We start from the raw sequence: 10,144 nt of genomic DNA, 5'->3' as shown, positions 1-10,144 counted from the left end.
CCGTTTCATAGAGTCTTCTTTTTTAAAAGGTAGAAATTGACGTTACCTTAATATAAGGTTAAAGGAGAGGTGAGAAGAATTTTTAAATAATTCTAAATGAAAACTCAAGCGCTTCACAATCCAGACTGTTAGTTACATCTTGTACAGGATATTGTCTGACAGTTCGCTGGAGAGTCATTTTGACCTTGCTCTGGTAAACTGCTGTGGACTAGAGACCTGCAAATACCACGAGGAATTTCTCTTAAGCCCCTGATTCGTGAATGGGCATGCCTAGGCTAAAAGGGGTCGTGGGGTTTCGGTGGAAGAGTCTACGCGCGGGCTGCGTCCACCAGGACAGCAGAGGCGGTCCTCCCAAGTTATAGACAGGCTTCTTCCTGGAACCAGCTTGCAGCCTGGCGGTGCTTTGCTTATCCCTTTGTAAGTTACCTGCCAGTGAAAACTGTCCTAACTGCCCCCCTTTTACCCCTCACACCCAAAGAAACGTTGCTGAGGGCAGGGAAAGGGGCGAAGTTTCAGCAACCAGTTCTGTCACTTCTCAGACACGCACTTCCCCTCCCTAGAGACCTCAGTGAACAAGAGCACCGAAGAAAATGGGAGCATCTGGCAATTGTGTAAATCTAGTGCCCGTGTACTCAGTTCTCATTGGCAGTTACAATACTATAAATACAACCGACCAAACTTACCGAAAGCATATTAAATTACGGCTTTAAAAAAAGAAATTAGTGCTTCAACATCACGAGTATTTTTTACAAAATTCACACGGCCCGGTTCACCCCAGGACATCATGTTCCAATAGATATGCTTTTTCGTTTTGTTTTTATAATGTATTCAATATAATTTTATTAACAGAAGGAAACTGAAGCTGAACCTGAAGGAAACGCAGAACTTCAAGTAAATGCTTCTTCAAAACGAATTTTTTTTGTAATGAATTAAAATTAGAAAGATTCCTCTAAATGAGAAAACATACCGTTTCAAGAACATTAAGGTATCAAGATTCTCAATTTTTTAAAATTTTTTCAGAAGTCAAAATATACAACAAAAGAATGAAGTTCAAAATCTAAGTCAAAGGACTTTAATGGTGGTCCAGTGGCTAAGTCTCCACATTCCCAATGTAGGGGCCTGGGGTTGGATCCCTGGTCAGGAAACTAGATCACATGCTGTAACTAAGAGTTCCAGTGCTGTAAGTAAAGATCCTGAATGCTGCAACTAAGAAATGGCCCAGCAAAATATATATTTTTAAATCTAAGCCTATTTTTAGGATGATTCTTTAATATCAATTGATAGGGAAAGGCTGAACTACAAGTAAAACTCAGGATGGCAAAGTTGGGGGGAAAATTATAGTTTTTATAGACCCAGAGATTATACATGAACATTCTGCATATCAGTTAATCCTTCTCCCTCCTGACTTATTGAAAGTTTTGAGTTGGTTGTTTCAGAAAAATGTTTTACAATCCCATCATTGTTTAAAATAATGCTATTTTTTAGCTTGCTTTGTAGGAGTTGACTTAAATGGAAGAAAGTAGGGAAAACCACAAGACCATTCAGTTATGATGTTAATCAAATCTTTACAGTTATACAGTGGAAGTGACAAATAGATTCAAGGGATTAGATCTGATAGACAGAGTGCCTGAAGAACTATGGATGGAGGTTCGTGACATTGTATGGGAGGTAATGATCAAGACCATCCCCAAGAAAAAGATATGCAAAAAGGAAAAATGGTTGTCTGAGTACACCCTACATATAGCTGTGAAAAGAAGAGAAGTGAAAAGCAAAGGAGAAAAGGAAAGATATACCTATCTGAATGCAGACTTCCAAAGAATAGCAAGGAGAGATAAGAAAGACTTCCTCGGTGATTAGTGCAAAGAAATAGAGGGGGAAAATAGAATGGGAAAGACTAGAGATCTCTTCAAGAAAATCAGAGATACAAAAGGAAAACTTCATGCAAAGAAGGGCACAATAAAGGACAGAAATGGTATGGACAAACAGAAGCAGAAGATATTAAAAAGAGGTGGCAAGAATACACAGAAGAACTATACAAAAAAGATCTTCATCACCTAGATAAATGTGATGGTGTGATCACTCACCTAGAGCCAGACATATTAGAATGCTAAGTCAAGCGGGCCTAGGAAGCATCACTAGAAACTAAGCTAGTGGAGGTGATGGAATTCCAGTTGAGCTATTTCAAATCCTGAAAGATGACCCTGTGAAAGCGCTGCACTCAATATGCCAACAAATTTGGAAAGCTCAGCTGTGGCGACAGGACAGGAAAAGGTCAGTCTTCATTCCAATCCCAAAGAAAGGCAGTGCCAAAGAAAGGCAGTGCCAAAGAATGCTCAAACTACCGCACAATTGCACTCACCTCACACGCTAGCATTTCTTTTCCATGGGGATGGTCTTGACCCCTGTCTCTTGTACAATGTCACGAACCTCATTCCATAGTTTATCAGGCACTCTATCAGATCTAGGCCCTTAAATCTATTTCTCACTTCCACTGTATATCATAAGGGATTTGATTTAGGTCATACCTGAATGGTCTAGCGGTTTTCCCTACTTGCTTCAATTTGAGTCTGAATTTGGTAATAAGGAGTTCATGATCTGAGCCACAGTCAGCTCCTGGTCTTGTTTTCGTTGACTGTATAGAGCTTCTCCATCTTTGGCTGCAGAGAATATAATCAATCTGATTTTGGTGTTGACCATCTGGTGATGTCCATGTATAGTCTTCTCTTGTGTTGTTGGAAGAGGGTGTTTGCTATGACCAGTGCATTTTCTTGGCAAAACTATTAGTCTTTGCCCTGCTTCATTCCGCATTCCAAGGCCAAATTTGCCTGTTACTCCAGGTGTTTCTTGACTTCCTACTTTTGCATTCCAGTCCCCTATAAGGAAAAGGACATCTTTTTTTGGGTATTAGTTCTAAAAGGTCTTGTAGGTCTTCATAGAACCGTTCAACCTCAGTTTCTTCAGCGTTACTGGTTGGGGCATAGACTTGGATAACTGTGATATTGAATGGTTTGCCTTGGAGACGAACAAGAGATCATTCTGTCGTTTTTGAGATTGCATCTCAAAATGGCTGTCTGAGGAGGCCTTACAAATAGCTGTGAAAAGAAGAGAGGCGAAAAGCAAAGGAGAAAAGGAAAGATATAAGGATCTGAATGCAGAGTTCCAAAGAATAGCAAGAAGAGATAAGAAAGCCTTCTTCAGCAATCAATGCAAACAGATAGAGGAAAACAACAGAATGGGAAAGACTAGAGATCTCTTCAAGAAAATTAGAGATACCAAGGGAACATTTCATGCAAAGATGGGCTCAATAAAGGACAGAAATGGTATGGACTTAACAGAAGCAGAAGCTGTTAAGAAGAGGTGGCAAGAATACACGGAAGAACTGTACAAAAAAGATCTTCATGACCCAGATAATCATGATGATGTGATCACTAATCTAGAGCCAGACATCTTGGAAAGTGAAGTCAAGTGGGCCTTAGAAAGCATCACTACGAACAAAGCTAGTGGAGGTGATGGAATTCCAGTTGAGCTGTTTCAAATCCTGAAAGATGATGCTGTCAAAGTGCTGCACTCAATATGCCAGCAAATTTGGAAAATTCAGCAGTGGCCCCAGGACTGGAAAAGGTCAGTTTTCATTCCAATTCCAAAGAAAGGCAGTGCCAAAAATGCTCAAACTACCGCACAATTGCACTCATCTCACATGCTAGTAAAGTAATGCTCAAAATTCTCCAAGCCAGGCTTCAGCAAAACATGAACCGTGAACTCCCTGATGTTCAAGCTGGTTTTAGAAAAGGCAGAGGAACCAGAGATCAAATTGCCAACATCCGCTGGATCATGGAAAAAGCAAGAGAGTTCCAGAAAATCATCTATTTCTGCTTTATTGACTATGCCAAAGCCTTTGACTGTGTGGATCACAATAAACTGTGGAAAATTCTGAAAGATATAGGAATACCAGACCACCTAACCTGCCTCTTGAGAAATCTGTATGCAGGCCAGGAAGCAACAGTTAGAACTGGACATGGACCAGCAGACTGGTTCCAAATAGGAAAAGGAGTATGTCAAGGCTGTATATTGTCACCCTGCTTATTTAACTTATATGCAGAGTACATCATGAGAAACGCTGGACTGGAAGAAACACAAGCTGGAATCAAGAGTACCCAGAGAAATATCAATAACCTCAGATATGCAGATGGCACCACCCTTATGGCAGAAAGTGAAGAGGAGCTAAAAAGCCTCTTGATGAAAGTGAAAGAGGAGAGTGAAAAGTTGGCTTAAAGCTCAACATTCAGAAAACGAAGATCATGGCATCTGGTCCCATCACTTCATGGGAAATAGATGGGGAAATGGTAGAAACAGTGTCAGACTTTATTTTTTTGGCTCCAAAATCACTGCAGATGGTGACTGCAGCCATGAAATTAAAAGACCCTTACTCCTTGGAAGAAAAGTGATGACCAACCCAGATAGTATATTCAAAAGCAGACATTACTTTGCCGACTAAGGTCCGTCTAGTCAAGGCTATGGTTTTTCCTGTGGTCATGTATGGATGTGAGAATTGGACTGTGAAGAAGGCTGAGCACCGAAGAATTGATGCTTTTGAACTGTGGTGTTGAAGAAGACTCTTGAGAGTCCCTTGGACTGCAAGGAGATCAACCCTGGGATTTCTTTGGAAGGAATGATGCTAAAGCTGATGCTCCAGTACTTTGGCCACCTCATGCGAAGAGTTGACTCATTGGAAAAGACTCTGACGCTGGGAGGGATTGGGGGCAGGAGGAGAAGGGTACGACTGAGGATGAGATGGCTGGATGGCATAACTGACTCGATGGACGTGAGTCTGAGTGAACTCCGGGAGATGGTGATGGACAAGAAGGCCTGCCATGCTGCGATTCTTGGGGTCGCAGAGTCGGACACAACTGAGCGACTGAACTGAACTCAACTGAACACACGCTAGCAAAGTAATGCTCAAAATTTTCAACACCAGGCTTCAACAGTACATGAACCATCAACTTCCAGATATTCAAACTGGATTTAGAAAAGGCAGAGGAACCTGAGATCAAACTACCAATATCCACTCGATCATCGAAAAAGCAAGAGAGTTCCAGAAAAATATCTACTTCTGCTTTATTGACTATGCCAAAGCCTTTGACTGTGTGGATCACCACAAGCTGTGGAAAATTCTGAAAGAGATGGGAATACCAGACCACCTGACCTGCCCGTTGAGAAATCTGTGTGCAGGTCAAGAAGCAACAGTTAAAACTGGACATGGAACAACAGACTGGTTCCAAATCGGGAAAGAAGTACATCAAGGCTCTATTTTGTCACCCTGTTTATTTAACTTCTGTGCAGAGTACATCATGAGAAATGCTGGGCTGGATGAAGCACAAGCTGGAATCAAGATTGCCAGGAGAAATATCAATAACCTAAGATATGCTGATGACACCACCCTTATGGCAGAAAGCAAAGGAGAACTAAAGAGCCTCTTGATGAAAATGAAAGAGGAAAGTGAGAAAGTTGGCTTAAGACTCAACATTCAGAAAACAAATATCATGGCATCTGGTCCCATCACTTCATGGCAAATAGATGGGAAAACAATGGAAACAGTGAGAGACTTTATTTAGGGGGACTCCAAAATCACTGCAGATGGTGACTACAGCCATGAAATTAAAGGATGCTTGCTCCTTGGAAGAAAAGCTATGACCAACCTAGACAGAATATTAAAAAGCAGAGAGACATTGCTTTGCGAACAAAGGTCCATCTAGTCAAAGCTACGGTTTTTCCAGTAGTCATGTATGGATGTAAGAGTTGGACCATAAAGAAAAGCTGAGTGCTGAAGAATTGATGCTTTTGAACTGTGGTGTTGGAGAAGAGTCTTGAGAGTCCCTTGGACTGCACAGAGATCCAACCAGTCAATCCTAAAGGAAATCAGTCCTGAATATTCATTGGAAGGACTGATGCTAAAGCTGAAATTCCAATACTTTGGCCACCTGATGCAAAGAATGGACTCCTTGGAGAAGACCCTGATGCTGGGCAAGATTGTAGGCAGGAGGGGATGACATGGGATGAGATGGTTGGAAGGCATCACTGACTCAATGCACATGAGTTTGAGCAAGCTCTGGGAGCTGGTGATGGACAGGGAAGCCTGGCATGCTGCAGTGCATGGGGTCACAAAGTCGGACACGATTGAGTGACTGGATTGTAGGAGGTGTCATTCCCGTGGAGCTTTTGGTCTTTTCCTGAAGTGTCTACTTACCTTTTATGTTATTGATAAAAATAAACGTCTTCATCTAATCGGGAGCAGACCAATATAACGTATCTGATTTCTTCTTGAAGACGCTCTTCCCCAGAATCCACCTTTCCAGGTTTCACCATAGCTATATTACCAAGATTTCTTCTCAGCACACTCTGATTCCACTGTTTCACTTTGTTTGATTGGGCCTATGTTTTAATTAGTCATCTATTTCTTGGACTTTTTCCCTTCGGTAGATTCTTCAAGTAACTTTTTCAGAAAAGTTGAATGGAAAGCAAACAATGCCTTTATTTTCTCCTTGATAATATCGTTAGTTTTAGAGTTATAAGAACACAATAGGGACTCACCAATCCTATACACACACAAGCACACATAAAAGCACACTTTCAGGGCATTACAATTTTATCTTCTATTACTCAGAGTTGTTCTTGAGAAGTCTAATACAAATGTGAATCACAGTCACTTGGAAGTAACCTATTTTTCTGATATTTTCCCTTAGAGATCCCATCTGGTTTTTGTTTTTTCCTTCCATTTGGCAGTGGAAAGCATCTTATATGGAAACTACTGGGACTCCCCTGGTGGTGCAGTGGATAGGAATCCACCTGCCAATGTTGGGAACCCAGGTTCAATCCCTGGTCTGGGAAGATTCCACATGCCTTGGGCTACTAAAGCCCAAGTGCTCTAGGGCCCTCACATCACAACTAATGAGTTGTGTCCACAAGTACTGAAGCATGTGCTCCTCAACAAGAGAAGCCACTGCAATGGGAAACCCAAGCACCACAACAAAGCGTAGCCCCCACTCACCACAACTAGACAAAGTCCATACAGCAACAAATACCCAGGACCACCAAAAAACAATGCAAAAAAACCCCTGTAGATGAAACTATCTATATGAAAACTCCAATCGTAGACCCAGCACCACCAAAAGAAAATAATTAAAAAAAAGAGAAACCTCTAGATGAAAACTCCAATTGTCATCATCAGTCCAGAAAACTTTCCTGATTTTATTGTCTCCATGCTTCTGTTCTCATTTTTTGAAACAAATGTTGGATCTGATTCTTGGACATCTCCATGATTGTTAACTTTTTCCATGTCTTAGTCTTTTTGGTCTTTGTGCTGAGAAATTTCCTCAAGTTTACATTGTGGTTCTTTAATTTAGCCTCCTCAGCATCATTTTTATAAGCCATCTCATTTTACTTCCACATTTTGTTAATTTCCAAGAACCTTCCCATTCTGTCCCCTCTTCACAACAATCTGTTCTTACTTATGGATAGAATAGTTTACCAAGTTCCTGTGAAAGTAGTTATTAGAATTTAACTTTTATTTTTAGCATTACTTAAATTTCCTCCAGGGACTTCCCTGGTGGTCCAATGGTTAAGAAACCACCTCACAATGCAGGGGATGGGAGTTCAATCCCTGGTTGTGATCTAAGATCCCTCATGCTGTGGGACAACTAAGACCACAGCAAAAGATCCCACATGATGCAACAAAAAAACCAGTGTAGCCAAATAAAAATACAATTTAAAAATAATTCCAGGTCCAAGTGGTGTTCCTGTGCCTCTTAGGAAAGTCCTCAGATGATGCTGATGTTAACCCCTGGTTAAGAACTACGTACTTATCTAAATGATCAGATGGTCACTACTTGTCTCATAGGTCTGAAGGTGCAACAAAACATTTAAACTTGAAATCAGAGTGTGAGTCTGAGGATGGGAGGCTGAACACATGGGAGAAACTCTCATCTTACACAAAGCTTCTCTGAATTCCAATGCTGTATCCAGCTTTGAGACCTATGGGAAATAGTAGGTATTTGAACACAGAATTCTTAAGAAATTGATCATTTCTCAGTCTCCTACACGGTACTGTTAGATCCAAGAGGACAGCAATCATCTTTCTGGCTTACCCTTGAGTCCTCAGTGCCTTGCAAAGGCTGACAGGGAAGGTGCTCAGATGGTCATTATATGAGTAATGTTATCTTTTAACGTGGTTCACTAACCCCTAACCATTAGTCACCCTCTTCTGAGTTTATCTCAGTTTGTCGCTTCTCTTAAATTTAATCTTGGCCCCTTACTATGTTCAGAGCAAAGAACAAGTCAGTGCATGAAGTGAAGTCGCTCAGTCGTGTCCGACTCTTTGCAACCCCATAGACTGTAGCCTACCAGGCTCCTCTGTGCATGGGATTTTCCAGGCAATAGTACTGGAGTGGATTGCCATTTCCTTTTCCAGGGGATCTTCCCAACCCAGGGCTTGAACACGGGTCTCCCGCATTGAAGACAGACACTTTACCGTCTGAGCCAACCTCAACTATAATCAGACCCTAATCAACGCCTCACGTTAGCCACGGCTGGAGCCTCACTGGCTTTCTGTTTGGGGACGTTCCCAGCAGCGTCTGTGGTCTGGGGCCTGGGCTGCCTGGGAGCCTGAGGGGGCTCAGCCCTGGAGGAGAGAGGCCCAGGGGCCGCAGGGCAGAGGGGATGTTAGACCTGAAAATACGCCCCCTCGGGGCTCTGGGAGGGCGAGGCCGAGGCAGGGTGACTGGCCTCTGAGTGGGGCTGGGGTCAGGGGCACCAGAAGAAGAGAGAGCAGGGACTCTGCTCCACCCTGCCCAACCCATGGGTGCTCACTCCACACCCCGCCAAATGCAGACAGGAGGGGCGGCCCTGGGGCGTGAACAGGGTGCAGGAGATGGATCCCAGGGACAGTTAGGCATACATATGTCCATTTAAACACTTCCAGCAGACTTGAACATACTCAGGTCTGAAGCTTTTACTTTTTAGAGTTGCTATAATGGACAACTCGACTGATATGATAAAAGGGTCGTGCTTGGAACCACACATACCTGTTCCTAAAGAGAGCTTTGTGCATGTGATTACTTAGATCCTCCCAGCTGCATGACTGGAAGCCAAGCTCTCATTTTTCGTCTGTAGTGATGTGCTCTCCCTTATTTCCAGTTATTATCAGTCCACCTTAAGCTGCCATTGTGAATTTGGCAAAAACAGAACCTGCTCTCCCTTTGATCCCAATTTCCTAATCACTGCCCTCACTGCCTGTGTGCTAGTGAAAAGGCAAGAGCAATTTACACTGCTTCCGTGTACACCTTGTGAGATTAGGTTTATCTACAGTAGACATTTGCTAACCTAGCTTTTGTATACGCCTGGTCTCTCAGCCACACTAATAAAACTTTACAGATCCCTCACTTCCAGTAACTTAAATCATTTTCTATAGCCGGGCATAGAGCTGGATAATATCACTTACCTTTATCTACTCAATTTCCCTCATCCTTCTAAGACAAGCTTAGCAGACACAAATTTCAGACAGCGAAAATGTGACCTTTTAAAATTTCATTTTAAAACCTACAACAATTTATCTTAAATAAGGCAACCGCCGATCAGTTGCAAACTGATGAAACAAACTACACACTATTTTAAAACCTTCTGTATTCAAACTTGGTTCACATCTCCTGGCAACGATTTTTAAATCCTAATTTTTGTCTTGTACTTAGTAAAGGTTTCTGTTAACCAAATGTCTGTTCTCTTCCCTCACGAGAATGTCCAATTCGTTGAAGTCTGGAAGGACCTCTCTTCTTCACGAATACAGAGGAGATGTACATATAGACTTTAGAACAACTCAATTCCAAATTCTTTCACTAGGTGCCAACACGATTATAACAACATAACCCAAACTTCCTCAGCGAGTATTTTTCAGAACTAATTTTCAGAATTAATCAAGACAAAGTCCTGTGTTCCATGAATATGTTTCCTGAAGTGACAATTTATAAATTTGACGATTACACATGTGAGAAACCAGCTCTCACCTGTGACATCTTAACACTGTACAGGTGTTCTGACATCTGCCCCCTCCCTCCATATTTTGTCTCTTTGAAATGACAGGGAAAAAACCAACCAA

The sequence above is a fragment of the Oryx dammah genome, unplaced genomic scaffold, assembly GCF_014754425.2.
Source record: "Oryx dammah isolate SB20612 unplaced genomic scaffold, SCBI_Odam_1.1 HiC_scaffold_15, whole genome shotgun sequence".
In the NCBI taxonomy this organism is placed as follows: domain Eukaryota; kingdom Metazoa; phylum Chordata; class Mammalia; order Artiodactyla; family Bovidae; genus Oryx; species Oryx dammah.
Note: the sequence above shows the minus strand (reverse complement) of the source record.